The sequence below is a fragment of the Athene noctua genome, chromosome 1 (assembly GCF_965140245.1).
Source record: "Athene noctua chromosome 1, bAthNoc1.hap1.1, whole genome shotgun sequence".
NCBI lineage: Eukaryota > Metazoa > Chordata > Aves > Strigiformes > Strigidae > Athene > Athene noctua.
Window position 1 is genome coordinate 81,045,694 of NC_134037.1, and position 19,803 is coordinate 81,065,496.

A 19,803-nucleotide genomic window follows, 5' to 3' on the forward strand; every position below is an offset into this window, starting at 1 on the left:
TTATGCAAGAGTTGGAATAAGATTACTGTTTTCCACCTATGGATCCTGAGGTAAATTAAATTTTATGAAAAAGTTGTGGTTAAGGAATGATACAGTTGGAAAATCACACAAAACCAGTAGGAAATAAAACAATTTGTCTACATAACCTTGTTCCACAGGTCTATTCCTCAATAAATGTAGAGAATGAATGATAGGTGATCAGTGGGCTGAATGTCCTCTGTCGTCGTGCTCCAGCCCATGCCTTAATTACTGCAGATCGTTTAAGCTGTGCACTGCCGATAGAATTTCCTTTTACTTTTTAAAAATATACTTGGCATTGTAGCTTTTAAGTGCCTTATGGTATGAATGAATAATGGCTTTACAGCATCCCAAAAGGTATAAAGCTGGTTCTGGTTTCTAGGAGGGGACCTGAGGCACTGAGTTTCATTTCAGAGATACTTGCTCATTTTAGGTGCCCATTGGAGATGCCTTTGGCCTGATTTTTCAGCGTACTTAGTATTATACAGTTAATATATATCCATTTTATTGTTCCAAGCAGTGTTCCCTTTGACTTCAGTTGCAGTTCTGAGCACTCAGCACCTTGGTAAATTGAATACTGGGCATTTTAATTTGAATCCCTAGAAAAATGAGGAACACAATTAGTGCTCCTCATACGGAGCCAGCTTGGGTGTGCCTGCACCTGTGGTAGAGACATGCCCTCAGAGCCTCATAAACTACCAGAAAGGAGGCAGGTGTTATTTACCCTGTTTGGCAGATGGAGATGTACAAAGAGGCTAACCCTTTTACACAGGATCGAACAGGAAATCTGTGGTAGGATTTGAAAGTGAAGCCGCATCATTCATGTGACCACAGAAATTACTTTACTCCCTGTTTTGTGGATGCATATTAGCCAGTTTGTGTGGGACTAATGTTAAGGGTAGGACAATTTGTATTGACCTCCAGATGTGTATAAAGAAAAGTTGTTGAATGTTTGCTTTGGGTGAAGTCCAGAGTACACAAAATGCTTTGGTATACCAGGCAGCTTCAAGAGCTGAATTGGCAGTTTGCTTCCTGCATTTGCTTATGTGTTGTGGTGAAAAATAATTCAGAGGGTTTTTTGGTAACATTGCCTTGTGAAGAGATATAAAGTCTCTCCTCATAGGCTTCAACCTGTGTGTGTTTAGTTGTGTCTTTAGCCTGTACTGACATTGGCATGTGTAGCAATAGTTGAGGAAGAATCTGTTTGTTTAGGACTATCTCTTAACATGACAGAAACTCAGTGCATGCACCAGCATCTTCACTTTTCCAGCCAGCCTCTCTGTCCCCTGTGTTGTCCAGTTGTTCCTGGGAGCTCCACAAAGCCTCTTGCCATTGATCCCGCTGAGGGTCTAAAGCAGAGATATTGCCTAAGGGAATTTTCTGAGCTGTGGACATCTGGCAGATGTTCATAAGGTTAGTTCGAGGATGCAGAGCAGTCACATGTGGATTGAGCCAAACCTAACACAAGCCATGATCCTACTCAAGATAAGGCAAAGTGCAGTTCTTGTAGCTGTCGCTCTTGTTCATCGTATGCCCAGGAAGATGTGTGCTGAGCGTATCCTTTCGTGTGGAGGAACTGAGGCACTGCTTGGCAGAACAGGGTTGAAGCCTTCTGCCATTTTTTTGGAAATGTTAAGTTCTACCATTAAGAATATCTTGTAAGTGGACTAAACACTTATGTTGCCCACACTGGGTGGTGTTAGATCTGTGCTAGCACCATTTGCCAGAGAATGCATAGTATTGTATGTCCCTCTGTGAGGTGACTGTAAGTAAATTGCCGTCATCCAGGCATTTTGTCTTAATTAGCAGAGCAGCTGCTCTGAAAACATTCTTCTTAAGGGCTGATGTCTCAAGGATTACTTTATTTAATTAGAAAGAAACAAATCACTGGTGGGAAGGTCTCTTTCTAGAGTGCAGAGAATTTTATTTGAATTAGAAAAAAAGGATATAATTTTCGAATTATATCTTACATGGCAATGGACAGGGAAAAGGAAGTGAGAGTACATCTGACAGATAATGCTTCTGTGACAAAAACAGATTTGAATTGATGGAGGTCTTTAGAAAGGGGAATATTCTAAAAACATGAGTAAAATCCTGCCTTCAGCTACCAGGGATTAGGAGATGTCCATCTGTTTTTGTGATTATTTCTGTTTATTTTTCCAGGGTTGCAGATTGATTCTCTTGTATCCCTCCCAGCACAGTGGTGAGGATTGCAAGGAAGAGAGGAGGGAGAAGGCTTTGCTGAGAACTGTTACAAGTTTAGCATTAAAGTTCTCATTCTTTTCTCTTTCCAGTTTATGCGCTCCAACTGAAATATTTTTTTGATTTTGGAAGTCCATATTTTGGACCACGTGAAAATGTGTGCATATCCATAATTGTTTGGATAGATAGGCAAACTGGTGTGGGGGGGGCGCACATGAGCAACTGTTGCACTGATGTGGACTCAAGAAGCACAGAATATGTAGGAGAATGGAGAAAGTGGTGGGGACCAGAAATCCAGGCAGGCAGAAGGAGTGGTACATGGTAGCCAGGATGAGTCTGGGAAAAGAAGCATTAAGAGAGTTAAGCCAGAAAACAGAGTTAAGGGCATCAGTATTCAAAAAGAGGGATGTGGGAACCTAATAGAGAATGGAAAAAAAGTGATACAATTTGGTGTGGCTATAATGGCTCCTTGCCAAGAATCTTGAAAGCATTGCCATCCTAAATTAACAGGGAAGAAGTCAAAGCACAAAGAAATCATTTGAACTGCAAGAGGTCTAAGTTTACAGTAGATCGTAACCAGAGGTGTCTGGGGGGTACATGTGGTGAGTTGGCCTGGGGCCAGCGCTCAGAGAGTTGCTGCTCCTCCACGTGTTCATGGACACAATACTGGTGTAAGACTCTTTGGAAATAAAGGAAGCTTTTCATGTGGCTTTTCTAAGAATGAGATGCCACATGCGGATGCTGGATGCTTCTGCCATGGGATGGACAGACCTAAAGGGAGGAGCTGGGCCAGAAGGCTGTCTCACAGAGATACAAATAGGGCAATTTTTGAAGAGGAGCTATAAGTAACTTGCTGCCAAGAGGGTCAGCAGTCCTTCCCCATCACTTCAAAACCTTATCTCTGTTCTGATGGAAGGAGCCAGGCTGGCTGATTGGGCAGGCAAAGAGGAAATGGAAGCACGGGCATTCTGCTGCTTCTTCAGTCTAGGCCTATTTTGTCCACGCTGGCACTAGTCCTGCCCTAATGTGGCTTGTAACGTTGGGCTGGATTGTGCTCACTTGGTGCTGATTGCCCCTTTTCACCTCATCTTCTGCGAAGAGCAGTTTGCAGGTCAATGCTTTCCTGAAATCAGGCACAAAAAGCCAGGACACAGTCTGCATCATGCTGTTACATCCGAAGCCAAGTAGCATAATGATTATTTCTCCACATCGAGTGATACCTTCCTTTACAACTGACTACTAGTCAATCCTGATATTAGTCTCTAATTTTCTCTCAGATCCTCCCCCTTTCCGTATTTCCTCCCACCAATTATAGCTTGTATTTTTTTCCCAGCAGAACCTCTCTTTCTTCCTGTCCTTCTGATTTCTGTTGACTCTGCAACAATAATTTTCTGCCCTCATTATAATTCATAATGCTTAGCTAGTTCACATCACCTGGAGATTTCATTACAATATTGTTTAAAACCTTCTTCCTGATCATTGATGTTAAATGCGTATTGCAGCAACATTGCAGTACAGTTCCAGACACTCCTCCCAGTTCAGTCCTTGTTCTTCATTATTGCTTTCCCTTTATTACCCTTCAACAGCTTTATAATATAGATGATCATGTTTGCATATCCGAGCTGCCACCTTTTCTGTTTGTATGCCAGATTATTCCAAGTGATTTGTAAACTCTCATTCCAGGGTCTGCTCTACTTACACGCACAGCTTATTTATGGGCTTTTCTGCTAATATTGGAAATATTTTTGGATTACACAGCTGTCTTCTAAAATGTTTGAAATCACAGTCTCTGCTGTTTTGTTGATTTAATAATTTGTCATTTTTATTTTCCTGTACTCCAAGGGATCCCAATTTTCTTCTTTTACTTGTCCAGCATTAATAAGAAATGAATCCAAAGCCTTTAAATCAGAGAATTTAACAACCAATCAGAGAATCGTTGTTCCATTGCTTTATATTTCACATTGTATGCTTCACATCAAATTCTTAGCTAGCATTCACATGTGGATTTGTCTTTTCACCACTCCTTGTGTGCATGTGTGTGTGTAACATCTTTCTGTTCTCAAAATTCCGTATTTCTCTGAAAAACAAAGCAAACCCTAGTGTGTGTAAGGTCTGAGCCTAATTCTTTGGAAAAGGAATATATTACCAACAGAAAAAGCTATATAGAATCATAAAATCATAGAATGGTTTGGGTTGGAAGGGACCTTAAAGATAATCCAGTTCCACCCCCCCTGCCATAGGCAGGGACACCTTCCCCTAGACCAGGTTGCTCAAAGCCCCGTCCAGCCTGGCCTGAACACTGCCAGGGAGGGACCATCCACCACTTCCATGAGCAACTTGTTCCAGTGCCTCATTACCCTCATAGTAAATAATTTCTTCCTTACATCTAATCTAAATCTACCCTCTTTCAGTTTAAAACTGTAACCCCTCATCCTATCACTACACTCCCTGATGAAGAGTCCCTCCCCACCTTTCCTGTAGCCCCCTTTAGGTACTGGGAGGCTGCTATAAGGTCTCCCCAGAGCCTTCTCTTCTCCAGGCTGAACAACCCCAACTCTCTCAGCCTGTCCTCACGGGGAAAGTGCTCCAGGCCTACACATGCCAATGTGCAGTTCCAGAGTATAAAGTATTCCTCCTGCCCTACTGCAGGATTCCACTCTGAGGTTTTATGAAGGAAGGGCACTGCCTTTTTACCTGGACGGATGTAGCTTAAAGTTCAGTTGGTACAAAAGAACCTCAAATAGTTTTTCCAATGAGAATAAAACACAATACCAAAAAAAAAGAGGGAGAAAAAAGGGTCCTTTCATGGTCATGTATTGACAAGCTTAGTTAAGAATGGCAAAAGTTTTCAGGACATATGGTTGTAAAGCCCCAAAGCTTTTCTGCAAGATGCATAAACACTAACCTAGCTCTAAATAGGTGAGTGATCCCACTGAAGTTAAATACTTCTATGCTTAAAGTTAGGCACATACTTTAGTAACTTGCTAAACTGAAGCCTGAAGACCCACTAATTTTAATCTTGCCAAATACTTCTGGAAATTCTGGGTCAGGGCATTCAGAACAAAATATCTTTTGTTAAAAATAGTTAGCTTAAGGATATCCAAGAGGAACATGGAAATAAAGAGGAATTTGTCTTACAGTTTCACAGCATGCTAATTCTCTGGTGTTTGTATTTATTTGCATTGGTGATCTGTGCAGGTAGTGGGGGTTAGACTGCAATGCGGAGGATGGCATGGTAATGTATTTTTATTGACTAACAGGCATTGAATACATTCAGATAATGCACCCTTAGCTTGCTGGATGTTTATAGGCCTTCTCCTTTTGAATTCTTTCATTAAAAAGCAGAAAAAGCAAGCCAACAACCTGCTGACACTGAGGACTGTGATTTTATTTGGTATGTTTTAAAATGCATTCTTTTTTCTAGGGAAGATGAAATGGGGCAGATCCAGTTTGCTCCACTGACCTGAATGGTTAGTGGGAATATTTTTGTGAGTTTTGTAAGGTAAGTTTTATATGATGCTGTATAAAAATCACACTGAGCACTGCAGCGACTGGGAAGTGTTTTCACTTAAATGACTTCTTTTAGAAAGTGCAGGTGTGTATATCTTACAGAAGCATGTCGATGTCAGCAATGTCTGAGACGGGAGAAGAAGCCTTATCAAATTCCTTGTTTCATTCCAATAATGTTAAATCCTTTCCTTTCGCTAGGACGGAAGTGTATGAAAACTCATATACTGAATCCTGTGTTTCAACCATTACTTTGCCTCTGTTTATAAGAAGGAGCAGACATATGCAAAACATGCCTTGGGGAGTGTGCTTTCCTGCTGAGTACCCTGAACGAATTAATCACAGAGCTTCAATTGTGTCTCTATTTTGCAAAGCTGAGGCCTGTCTGGGCGCCATAGCCAGGTCAGTGATAAAACCATAGCAGAGATTACTTCAGCATTATAAGTTGGCAAAATTTACTGGTGTACATCACACCACTGCAGTATTGCTAAATGCATCAGTGGAGCAATGTGGAAAACTTCTCATCAACAAAGCCTTTGCTTCATTTTTTCATGTCTAAAATGAGCAATGGCAAACTAAACCAGTGATATTTATTTATTTTTCATTTCGTTCTTTCCTGTAAAGGTTAACTAAACTAGCTACTGAATAAAACTGAATTACTTTACAGACAATGGTTCTTTTCTCTTAGGCATATTGCAGAAGAAGAGCTGTGCTGGCAGGAAGATGGTGCTTATTCTGTGAGACTGTATTTTCAGCATGTTATGCAACAGCAGCAGGTTTATAAAACTCCAGTTGTGTATTGGTACCAATAGTTAGTGTTTTGCATGCTTTGCCATTCGCATGTATGGTCTTTGCAGCAGTGTGGTGATCAGGGGCAGTTATAAGTTATTAGTGAGCTGTGGAAAAACAAATAGAAAACTCACAAGCATGCTGAGACACTAACTGTGTGCTCAGCAATGGGATGGGCTAAAGCACATATTGCACATTCCAGGATGGGGAAGATGAATGGGAGATGCGTAGCTGATCTCTAATTCCTCTGCTACTGAGGCTGTGGAGTTTGCGCCTTGTTTAACATTTCTGTTCACATTTTTTTTGGTGTGAATAGACTGTGAATCACACATATACATTACCTATGCCCCAACTTTGCCATGTCATCCTCTCTACAGCTTATTCCTCTTGAGCAAATTTGTGTTTATTGTCAGGCGCCTATGAAGATTCCTTGGTTATGTTTGTAAGTGGATTTTTATTAGACTAGTTTGATTTCAGAGTACGTTGCCATGTGAACACCTGGGAAAGACAGGGGACAGGAAATTGTTACTAGAGCTTTTTATAAAATACTGGGCTCTTAAAATAACTTAAAGTTTTAGAAATTAATATCAGCAAACCATGCCTAAGTTATCCTTAATCATAACTTGATTGCAGAAAGACATATAACACAGTTAATTGCACATGAAAAGATTTGGTATTGTATGAAACACATACTACTATATTTTGTACATACTACTGTACAAAACATTTCATCCCTCACCACAGGAGACCCACATGGCCTCATTTGCTTTCCACATGTCTTTCTGAGGTAAGAATGTGAGCATACAAGGCCTCTCTTATTTGTCTTGCTGTCCTTTTGGCTGCAGTGATACCAGGTACTCTTCCCACCAGCGCCAGGCTATAAAACAAGCATTTGGAGTCTCACCTCCTGCTGAATATTCTTATACTCAGCTTCAGAGGTGTTGTGGAGGGCTTGCTTGGATGGACAGGGGTAGAGGAGCTGGCAGAATTGACAGAGGCCTCTGTCAAGATGGTGCTGGGTTAAATCTGCATCGAGATTGAGACAGCAGAGAAATTCTCCCAAAGGATGCCACTCTCTAATTCCTGAGGAAGCACAAGTAACACTAGAGTGTATTTCAGTAATGGCACTGCTAGAAAATTTTGCCAGGTAATGACTCAGTACTGCCTACATCCCTAAATATGTCTATTAGAGGTATGGAGCCAGGTCCACTTTGAGGATACCTGAATCCAGCTTGAAAAATGTCCAGGGAATTAAGCTTGGTCTGAGCTTGACTTATTGCCTGTAAAACGGTCTCCTGTGATTGATATAGGTTTTCTGTACAACAGACATGCTGCCTTTGGGAGTGGGTACAGCACAACTGCAGGAATTTCTAGTGCTCTTGTTCCACTGACCGATAATTATGCTTTGGTGTTGTGGGCACATGTGTTCTCTGAAATGCCAATGCCAAAGAGTTGTCAAAGGAATTTCAGAGAAGCATTTACGCCTCAGGTGGGTGCTTTTGTAATTATTATGTTTATGCAACACTGTAGAACAGGATGCACTGGTACACAGTTACTGCCAATTGTATTGGTGTGAGAACCAGAAAAGTATAGCACTGCCACAATGTAAGCATGACTTCTAGGTCAGTGAGGGGCAAGCATTTCTGGATCTCAGTTAAAACTTTGCCTGACTGGCTTGTCCACTACATGAAATTAACCTGGAGCTTGGAGAAGGCATTTGAAGATGCAGCATCTGTTTGAAAGTGTTGGCACAGCTAGATATTTAAGAATGATTATAGAAAAAAAATCAATAACACCATCAGGAATCTTGAATGACATGGAGAGAAACAGAGGAAATCATAAGTCACTTAAGGGGTTAACTGAACCTCCAAAAATTATTGAGGTCATGTTTGGATTTGATGGCTTGTCCTGATCCTATCTGCACATGTTTGCTCTTCATCTCTCAAATCTGTCATTCTTCACTCTCAGGAGAGACTGCTGCTATTTCTGTTCTCACTGACCATGGGAGCACTGTGCCATTTTGGAGATCTGGAGCGAGCTACTACATCAGTGCAGTGTGTGTCCAGAGATACTCCTTCAGGTCCTAGCAGGACTGTGTGAGTGTCATCGTGTTGGCATCCCTGAGCTTGCCTGTGCCTCAGCACTGCTCTAGCACATCCATGCTGTAATTGTGGTGCTAGCTCATGGCCCCATGCCATGGCTTGGGCGTCCCCTGAGAGGACACCATAGTGCTTTCACATCCATACCTTCTGCAGCGGCTTGAGTAATGTAGGATCAAGTAGCACAGACTCTTTTCTTCCCTTTTACTGAGCTGAAATTATCTATCAGGTCATTTCCATTCCTGCTTCCCATATTCCTCTTCCCTGCAGCACTGATAAATTTCCTCTCTTCTGTATAGGTGTAGTTCTTCAAAAGCTCTTTCTCAACAGAGTAGATATGTGCCAGAAATCCTTACCCAGAATTTGCCTTGCAAAGGTGGAGAAGTTAGTGTCCGGACTCACAGTAGCAGTAAGGCAAATCTTTCTTGACCTATTCTTCTGACCTTAAGTGAGACATTAGTGCTTTTTTAAACCGTGCTAGGTATGCCAGAAGCCCTAAGACCAGCGCTTTCCAAACATCAGTGAGGATCAAGTTTTCTCCAATCTCTCTTCCAAAACAGAGGCAGCTGCTATCCTCGTTGCTACAGGAAGAACATCTGCCATCTGTTATCAAGAGTCTGAAACCTTAGCTAGCAGCTACCCTGCTGAATGTTTTTAATGCCTGTAAAATAACTCTGATGCAACAGCTGCAGTACAGATTAAGGACAAACACAGAAACACTTGCAAAAACCCAAAGCATCTCTGTATGTGTGGGCACCCAAAGAAATATTTCATCTTCACAGAACAGGATGTTTTAAATTAGATGCTCAAATCTCCTTCCCTACAAGCAAATTCTTATGTAAATCCTGTAAAGCTCTTCCTAGAGAAAATTTGGAAGGCTAGATTTGCTTTGTGTACATTTTCTGTTCGCTAATCAGCGTATTCCATTGCAGATCCATCCTGGCTAGGAGACAGTAATCCACCTCTCCCAGGACATCAAATTAAGGTAGCAATAGGAAGTCTTCATCTATTTATAGTCCTCTGTAAGCAATGTTGAAATTAATGGTGTTGTCTCCTCTCCACCACATAAGGTGAAATGCAGAGGAGATGGCAGGCATTACTTTGCTATCCTATAACAGAGATTTGGGTTGAGATTCTGGTTGTCCTCTGGATGAATGTGGGAAAATGAGGAAAGAAGATGAGATTTAAGAGGGTCTAATGGAGGAGGAGATGCTCACTTCCCTTTCTAACATTGCTGAAGAGAATGAGGGTGGGACAAAAAGACATGCTTCGTTGTCTTGCAGGCTGAGAAGACAACTGTCTCAGACAAACCCTCAGAGCCTTCAGAGACACCAGTGGAACCATACAGAGGTTTTCTGGAGAACAGCTGCAGTTCAACTTCAGCCATCCATTTTCCATCATGCAGAGCAGAAGCTTGCCCCTTGTAATGATAAAGGTGATGGTGACAGTCAGAAGTTGAAAGGTATTGATTTCCTGCTGGAAAATGAGCCACCTCAGTTTGAAATGCTTTACTGCTACCCCAAAGAACATTTCCCACCTGACGCTGGTATCAAGTCAATATTTATGCACCAGGCTGGACTTGGAACACTTCGGTATTTTTTGCAGCCATCCTGCAACACAAACTCCTTGGTGTTTGTGTTCAGGCTTGTCACTTTGTCTGTCTTAAGCACACTGGGACCCCCCTAAAACAGCACAGCCAGGTGATGTGACCCCCAGAAACTTGTGCTCTGGGTATCCATCTTTGGAGGAGGGATAAGAATTGCTTCCCTATGTAACTGTTTTCTTGGCTAAGTTCTCCAGTGAAGGCTGCTATTTCTGATATGTGAGCTCTCAGCGTGACAGTGTTATGCTTCTAACTTGATTCAAAGTGAATTATACTTACATGACTGTCAGGGCTTATACCCACAACCCCTGTTCTTTTGGCTTTCTACCTGTGTGTGTGTATGCAGTGTGGTTTCTGAGAGGTTATAAAACCTCTGCTATCAGAAAGCAGAACCTTTAATAACACCTGGGGTTTTATAATCCTTTATTTCATTTCCTTTTAAATTAATCCAACCCTGTCTTGCTGCAACATATGAGGTACTCTTCTTAAAAAGACAGAAATGTGATCAGATTACAAGGTACTTCAAAGATGCCCCACCTTCAGCTGTTTGTGAGCTGCTTAGAATTAGTGGAACTATGTGGCAATGGGCAAAAGTCTTACCACAAGCAGGACTTTTCCCTTTGATTGAAATTCCAGGATGTGCTGAAAACTCCACAGCTATTGTGTGCAATACAGTTATATCAGCGGGAGATCTGGGGACTTCTAAAATTTGGCCTGTTTTGACATGGCAGTTCTGCTCCCTGCAGTTTATGCATAAAATGCCATGATGCCCTGGACTGGAAGGTTGGAAATATAATAAACACTGTAAGTGCAGTTAGACTCTGATCCTGCTGCCACAAGAAGTCAATATGTGGTTTTTTTTTTTGTTTTTTTTTTTTTTTTTTTTTTTCTCCCAGGATTCAGGATCAGCAGAATCCAGACAACAGATGTGGGAGTGCCTCACCTTGCCACTGCTATCTCTTCCCCCAAGATCAAAGTTACCATCACTCCCCCCTTCCCCTGGGGAAGTCGCAACAAACTGATGAAATGCTGGGGACAACTCAGTCAGGAGGAAACTGCAAACCAACCAACCAACCAACCAAAAAGACTAAAGGAGACAGAACCCATAAGAAGCAATGCAGGAACAGAGTGGTTAGTCAGTTGGCTTCAGATCCAATCCAGCAAGCTTCTAATTTGCTGGATTATTTGCTCTAAACTCAGACACTGTGCTCATCAGTGCCCTTCGGCCATCCCAGAGGCACCCTATAGCTGTGTTTCTTCATGGTGTCTCAGTGTGATTGAAAACTATGCCTCTTAGAAATTGTTCCTTCATGGAATGGAAGGACAGGACCAAGTTTTTGCTGTATGATGCCTGACATGCTTTCCAGCATGTGCTGCTGTGTCAGCACAGCCAGTAGCCCCAGAGGAGCATGGAGGCCAAGGTGTACATACTGGAGAGGGCACATAGGTAAGGTGCAGTCTTGAAAGACTTATCTTCTGTTTTCTAGCTGGGGTTATTGTTTGCTGATGGGAAGATGCTAGTTCATGCTTTGATCTTCTTTTGCATGGTCCAGAGTGACATCTAATGGCACTGTACCAGATTGCACCACGTCTGGAGAGAATTAAGTGGACAAAAAGCTAAGTGGACTGAAGTTGCCAACCATTTATCAAGTGACAAGGGCAAGGTAAATTCTGTCGGGGTGAAGAAACAAATAGACGGTATTAAAATAAACTGTCACACTATTTGTAGCCATACTTCGATATATATTACCTGAATAAAGCTGGGAAGTTAAGTAGCCTAAAGGTAGGAAGTGGCAGAGTTAAGCTGCCTGTGAAAATGTAAAATATTTCACATAATATGTTAGTTTAATGAAATATCAGTGAGTTTAAACAATATGAAAGGAGGGAGTCAGGACAATATTCCAGAAAGGAGTCAATCCTAAATAGTCTATTTTGAGTTTGATGTGATGTACATCTTTCATATATAACTGCTTTTATAAAAAATAACAAGATCATACAAAATTGTTTTGTCAGAAACAGCATATACTAATAAAATATGCTCCAACAAATATTTTCAACCGGTGCTGTGTTGGGGCAACATTATTTGGAACTGTGCAAATTGTAGATCAGAGATCTGTCTGATCTTACCAGCATGGAAATACATTTATATATGCTGTATGAATTCCCCTTTGGGCACCAGTCAAGGCAATTTTGCACCATTACGTTGCAGGAAAAATAATTTGTGTGTTGTGTTCAAGCGTAGGAGGCCAGCATTTAAAATATGTAATCACAAATAAGGGGTAAGAGTAGCAAGAAAAGCTTTGGAATTATTTGAGCTAGCTTTTTAGGGAAATAGAATTTTCCTATTAACCTTAAATTGATTGAGTTTTATTTGTGGTAATGGGCATTGAATGATATTCCATTTAGAATAGTTTCAGAATTGCCAGATTAAAAGGAAAAATTTAACTGAATTATATCTATATGCATATATCAATACACATATATGTGTGTATGTTGGTATATAAAATACAGTCAGTAAGTTGTGCATAGTACACTTTAAGAATGTCAATATCTAAAAAGCATTAGAGCACACACAGTTTTAAGGTAAGTTTTTAATCTCTGGTATGAATCCACAAAGCAAACCCACACATACTAGCACTTAAGATGTAAATAACTATTGGTTCTATCCTTAAGAAGGCTGAGCAGCATATGGTGAGCCCAGGGAGAAGGTGGCTTTTTTAATCTCTTTAGTCATGACCCGCTGGTAGCATGTTCCTCCTCTGACCCTTTAGACTTACAAATTCATGATAGAGACAATTTATCAAGGAAAAATTAATGAGTTTTTGCCTTTTAAAAAGATATTTCTAAAAGTCATATATTTTATTTTCAAGGGATTCTTTTCTTTATGGGTTTTTAGATTATGAAGTTGAGTTTCTAGTTACCTTTTTGCCCAGAAGTCTTTATATGGTGATTGGAATATTATCATGCTTGTGATAGTGGAGAAGCACTACAGAAAAAATCCTTTTTGAACAACACTAAATTCAGTTGAGGAACTCATTGCTACAGAATGCTTTGGAGACTAAAGTTCACACAGTTAGGCAAAAGATTAGGAAAAATAGTGAGGTATTGGTTCACCACTGGCTGTTAAATGTAGCTGGAGTGCATCTATCACCTCAGGAACTCACAGCTGCTAATTGCTGAAGAAAGGGTGTATAAACAGGAAAAAGGATTACTCTCTGTCTGTGTTGTTACATATATTATTTCCCTTAGTATCCAGTATTAGTTACTGTCAGAAATGCATTTCAGCTAGCTGCACTTTTGCTCTCTCCCCTATGGCTGTTCTAATGGCTGATTTTTGTTACATGAAACTGCAGTAACAGCTTTACATTTTTTTGTTTTTTCCTCCCACCAGAAACAATGAATTTAAGCTAATGTTTTTGTTGAAGTATCAAGTATATTAGCTCAGACTGGAAAAGCATTTTCTTACCTTCATTGAAGTCTAAGTGGTCTGTAGTTTTAAAAGTAAATTATTGTCAAGGCCATGTTACCTTAACCCAATATCCAATATCGTAGACAATTATTAAGCTGGCAGATCTGGAAATGTAATGTTTTTGATAGTCTCAATCTTCCTTTCACTGTATATTGATTGGGCTCAGAAGGGGCTTTCAGCTGACCATCTCCAGCCTTCAGGCAAGGAGCCTTTCTCTCACAAAGCATTTGGTATCCAGCAGCTGGAGGTGACATTTTTAGACACTGGTCCTTTCTTCAGCTCTGAGGAAGGTGTTTAATTATATATCGTTTCACATCCAGGAAGTAGCCTGGGAATGCACAGACTACTCTGTAGGCTGTCTTTGTGGAAAGACAAAGAATATTATCTTTTCATTGTGTTGGCTTCCTAAAGACCCCTTTCCATCCCAGAGGAAAACCAGTACATTATTTGAGGATAAAAGTAATTAGAAACAAGGAATACTTTTTTTGAAGCTGGGCTAATTAAGCATTGGAACATTTTAAAACCAAAGGGAGGTGACTTATTAAAGCATTTGAAAATAACTTGGAGAAATCCTGAATAGCCTGTGACCTGGTGGAGGTCAGTCTGATGGTGATGATAGCAGGGAAAAAAAAAACAGTAAAAAAAAGTGAGTTGGTGTTCTGAGCGACTGTTACCTCTCAGGAACAAGACCATATAATTATGATCAATATTTCTGTGCAAACATTTAATCAGTATTGTGTGCAATCAAGAAAATCAGTGATTTGAATGCTAAGATCCGTGGAAGACAGTAGATGGCGCAAAGACGTCAGAGAAGCTCCCGGGTTTTTGTTCAGGTTAGGGATCAGGCTCCATAAGGTTTTAGGGTGAGCATGGCAAGAGGAAAAGGATCCTAATAGGTGTGTATCAGTTTTATTTCTCAAAATCCAACGAGGATCATGTGTGGGAGGAAATGAAAGAAGTGCAATCTATATGGGTGCCACACATAGCAGCTTTAAAGTGAATTGTCTGCAAATGCTATCTGCTAAAATATTTTGATTACAGTGTTTTACAAACATTACACCCCCACCTACACCTTTGTAGCTCTTTTCAGTGTGGTTATTTTTAGCTGTTGTGCCCTTCAAGTTTTGACTTTTCTCTCTCTGCCCTGAGATGAAACAAAGACTTCAGAGCTTTCCAACATAATCAATAAATTACCATGCAGTGCTCCCACACACCCAGGTAATAGGAGAGGTGTATTTAACTCCTTTGTTTCTGATTTTCCCTATATTCTTATTCCAGGCTCTGTACCTTGGATGCCCCAGTTATTAGCCTGTTTGAGATGGGCTAGTCTCTCTCCATCTCTCCCCATTAAAAGTTTCATTCTGGAGCTGAGAAACTTTCCCTAAAAAAAAGTTAGGTGTGAATGTTTTGTTGGAGCAAGGGAATCCCTATGAAAAGTAATGATGACCTAGCGTTTCCCAGCAAAACCTCCCCTGACAGCTTTCAATGCAGTGTGGTGTTCCCCTGCTTTTGTGGGACATGGGAGTCAGCACTCCAGACCCGCTCCAGCCCCTGGCAATATGATCATGGAGTTGTGGATAAGCAAAAGACACACAGAGTCTACTCATGTCTCAGGTACATCAAGCTGTTGAGTTTGCTAGTTATTATTTACCCTGGCATCTCTATAGCTCTTGACGCAGCTGCTTCCATCTTACAGCCTTACGTGTATGTCCGTCTGAAGGAATCACCAGACTCCCCAGATGGTCTCTCACCACTGTGTGGCTGGGAGAGGAAAGCTCAAATGAAGAGTAATAGAAATTTTCTACTCTAGGTCTAAACGCTTTGCTCAAAGTAATCCTAGCACGTTCTTCTTCATACTCTGCAATCGGTTAGCATCTTCTACTCTGTTTGAGGGGTTGGCTACAGCTCCTTATGCGACTGCTCTGAGGTAGGAGCCTCTCAATGAAGTGCAGGCGAGTAGCAGTTGTACTATGTGAAGGACTTTTCTGGGGTGCAGGAGGGGAGGTAGGAAGGGGCAGACATGGTGGTGGTGAGTGGTGGAAACCAGGGACAGAGGTGTACCTTTATGTAAGGCCAGCTGGATGGGATGAGGAGGAGAGAAGAGTTTGAGAATCTGCCTACTTTAGAAAGCCAAGACTAGACAGTGCCTTAGGGATAGATAGAAGTGCTTCCAGAAGAGGCAGCGATGGAAACTGTGGAGTGCTCAAAATTGAGCTAAGGTAAGAAGCAGATGTGAGTGTATCTGGAAAGAGCTAGAAAGACAGGTTTCCTACAGAGGAAGGTGGGATCTTGGCAATAAATAGTAGTTATGGAAGGATGAGTAGGCATGCTAGGGATGTTGCTTGCACACTGAATAGTGGCTACCTTTTAAGGTGGTGGCACCTTAAAAAGAGAGGACCAAGGAGAGGCCGTGCATTGTAAAGAGTATTAGTGCATCTGTACATCAGGAGCTAGCTGGGAGTGAGAAAACAAGCTTCAAGGATCTTGAATATGCTGTGTGCATGAAGAAGTGGGTGCCTGTCTGGTACATTGACAGAGCAGCTGGGTAACTCCTGGAAGCTATTGGAGATTGTTTGATGAAACAAATTTTATTTGAAAACCAACAACTTTTCCAATGGAAACATTTTCTAATAATGTGTTGCCTTCAACAAACTTCTGGTAAAATGCAGGTAGTTTCTTTCTAGTCTACCTGAGGCAAACTCGAGCTTCTGGAATTTACATCTGTTAGACAGCCCTGCTATGCAGATGTTTCCAGAGCTTTTAGGCTTCTTCTTATCATATCCACAGTATGCCATTGCTTGATTCCAGCGTCATTTACACTGAGTAATGGAGGGCTGTGGAAAGACACTATAACTAGTGCTAACCCAAGCTGGTGCATCCACCTGATAGTGTGATGTTGTGCAGAGGAAACAGACTGTGGCCAAAATCATTAGCACAGGATCATATCTAGGTGGTGGTAAATTCACCCTTTAGTTCTCCTGCTTACACAGCTGATCAGGGAGTCACTGCACCCCGTTCCATTAAGTGAGATAGATGTCTTGCTCAGCATTTGCTGACAGCAAACAGTACAGGGACAGGAGTTGTGTCATTGCCAGCACTCCTGATACAGGGGTCAAAATCATATGAATTTGTTGCAAGTCCTCAAAACTATCCACAGTTTATTAGTCTTATCTCTATAAACATGCAAGACAAGTTTTTTACTTAATTGCTGAGAAACAAATAACCCAACTGCCCCTTTATATCACTGCCTACACAGATTTACACAGCCATAGGAAAAAAAAAAAGGACAAGAAGTTCATTGACATGCTGGACAAGGTTGTAACTGCCCTGATAATCTGTCCCCAGAGGAGCTGATGTTCTTCTAGAGAGTTTTGTACCCTCCTGTGATAAGCAGCCAGAAATTTTTAAAGCTCTTAAATCCTTTGAAGTCAGGAATGATGATGTGTTATTAGGAGAATATCCTAAATCTGGTGAATATATCATTTTTCTCATCTTCAAGTGAAAGTATTATAAAGTGATAGGGAAGTATTTTAAATGAAATAGAATGGAAAAGAATGGGATGAAAAAAGAAACGAAATAAAATATAATAAAAAATAAATCTTTATCTGCTGTGAAGTGAATGCTAGTAAGAAGTATGCACAGTGAACTTTTGTGTGTGTGTTTAGATAATATATTTTCTTTATTTCCTAATTAAGGTAATGCAAAGGAAAAATAAACAATAAAAGGTCAATATGACCAAACCAGTCTTAGACTGGCCTCCATACTCTCATGGTGTATGTAGTACTCAGTGACTTTTTTCCTTTTACAGCTTAGTATGGGCCAAATCCACCAGCTCTTCCACTGAAGGGGGAGAGCTTTGAGGTTGGAAGGGGTGTGAGGGGCATGGCCACTGAAGAGCTCAATTCTTCTTTTCCACTACACCCATGATGTGCCAGGGCCATGTCAGGAAGAGTTTTCTCTGAGAGCTGAACCTGTTAATCTTTCCTTCATCCCAGGTTCCTGGGCTGGGAGAGCTGGAACAGTGATGGACTGGTCAGGTAACATTGCTGTGGGCTGTGACTATTGCTCACTTACTGAGTAAAATTCTTTAATAACAATTGTTGCTTTGCACATAACGGGGCTTTTTCAGTAGTAATTATGAATGGAAGGCCATAATTCTCCCCATTAAATGCAGTTGTTAGGACAAGTGCACACAAGTATAGAATACAGCAATTTCATTTCAGAATGGTTATCTGACTAGAGTGATGAGCATTTTTCACCCTTCAAAGTACTTATAGAAATGGAATCTTCTTGAGATTTAATGAAACGAAAGGAAGTTTTCTTACTGCTTTCTTAATGCAACCTTAAAATTAATATTAAACATTAACTTGCACAGATTGTTAGGTAACAGCACAAACATTAATGATCTTTCTCGTTAACAAAATCAAATGTCAGGTGTTAACAAAGGTCAAAATATGAATTATCCAGTGCAACATAAAACTGGAAGAACAATGAGTTATAAAACAAAACGCAGAGAAAGCCAGGTGGCCAATCAGATACACATTTTGTTTTTTCCTCTCCAGAAGAAAAAAAAAAAGCTTTGTTAGTATAGTGCTGTGATTATGAATTTGTACACCTAACGGTGTTAAGAAAGGAACAGGCAAATCCAATAGTCAAAATAATATAAAATAACTCTCATTATATAACATTTGAATAAGTGGAGAAGATTATATAGTCCATAAAATGGGAGATTCACATTTTTCTGTTTTTTTTTTTACAGGAGTTTTTCACCCTATTTCTTTGGGCTTTTCAAAAATCACTCTTCTGGGGTTCTACATCTAATAACTTCAGTTGTCAGCATGAGAAGGGCTGTTCTTTGGGTCTCATGTTATGCCTCTTGGCATGATAACTAAGAGTCTTTCAAAATGAACGATAAATGAGGTAACTAGTAACAGTTGTTTTAGGGTTTTTCCCATTACCATCTGGAGAGGAAATGTTGGGTGTGTGCTGATTATAAAGAAAATCCGTATGCTAAACAGCACAATGCACATCTGAACATCAAAATAACAGCCCCCAGATATTTGGCTGGTGTCTGTATGTGAAGTTTGAAAAAAATTTTCTAGCTTTGTATTCGAGGCTTTAATACAATGAGAGCTCCGAGACATAAAGGATGGGATTTGGGGGTTGATGCAATTGTAACAGTCAGTCTTAGAGCTCTGAAAGGCATTTTCTCTTTGACAGCTTGTACCATAATTCCCATGTGAGGCTGTGGGGCATATGAACATGTCACTGTGGAAATCTATCTTATGGTGTTCGGTTTTGATTTGGTTATTTTTGAAAATTATTCTTCTTGCATTTGAAGATCCCGCTCTTCAGGAGTCTCAAAACATTGCATCTGAACCTGCTTTAGCAAGACTTGTCCAGAGGGAGAAAGACAAGAGACAGTTCCCCACTGGAGGCAGCAGCAGCAGATAAAGAAATGAAATGTTAGCCAGAACCCTGTGTCACAGCGTACCAAGAAATTCAGAAGAAGGAGATGGGAGATACTAAAGTAGAAATAATAATACAAAAATTTAGAATTTAAATGTATGACATTGTCTTCGAAGACATTCTACGTTTGACAAAACATCCAGCTTATCTTAGAAAATCCAGAATCATGTTCTCCTCTATTACACAGAGCCACCACTGTTAATAATGCAAAATTCAGCATCCCTGTATGTTTGGTACTGTGTGGAAAGTTCACTGACAGGAAATTCATTAATTCCAAAGAGGGGCAAGTGATTTCATCAGGTATTTACATGTAGCTGTGCTGCAAAGCAGGAAGAAACTTCTCAGCAGACAGAAGCGTTATCACAGAGTAAATGTCCAGTCTGTAAGCTTCAGCATGATTGAATCCATCGCAGTGACTCAAAATCTCTTTCACTGTTGTCCACATTTGTTTTCTCTTTTCTTTTTTTTCCCTGATTCATCCTTCTATATCAAACTGTTTGCAACAGCTGTTTTTGAGAGGGATTGCAATTATACACTCCAGGTACCAACAGCCAAGATCATTATTATTTCTACCATTTTTTAAATACTTCTTCCATAATTTCTTCTTTCTCCATTTTTTCATAACCCATTTACATAGAAAAATGTCA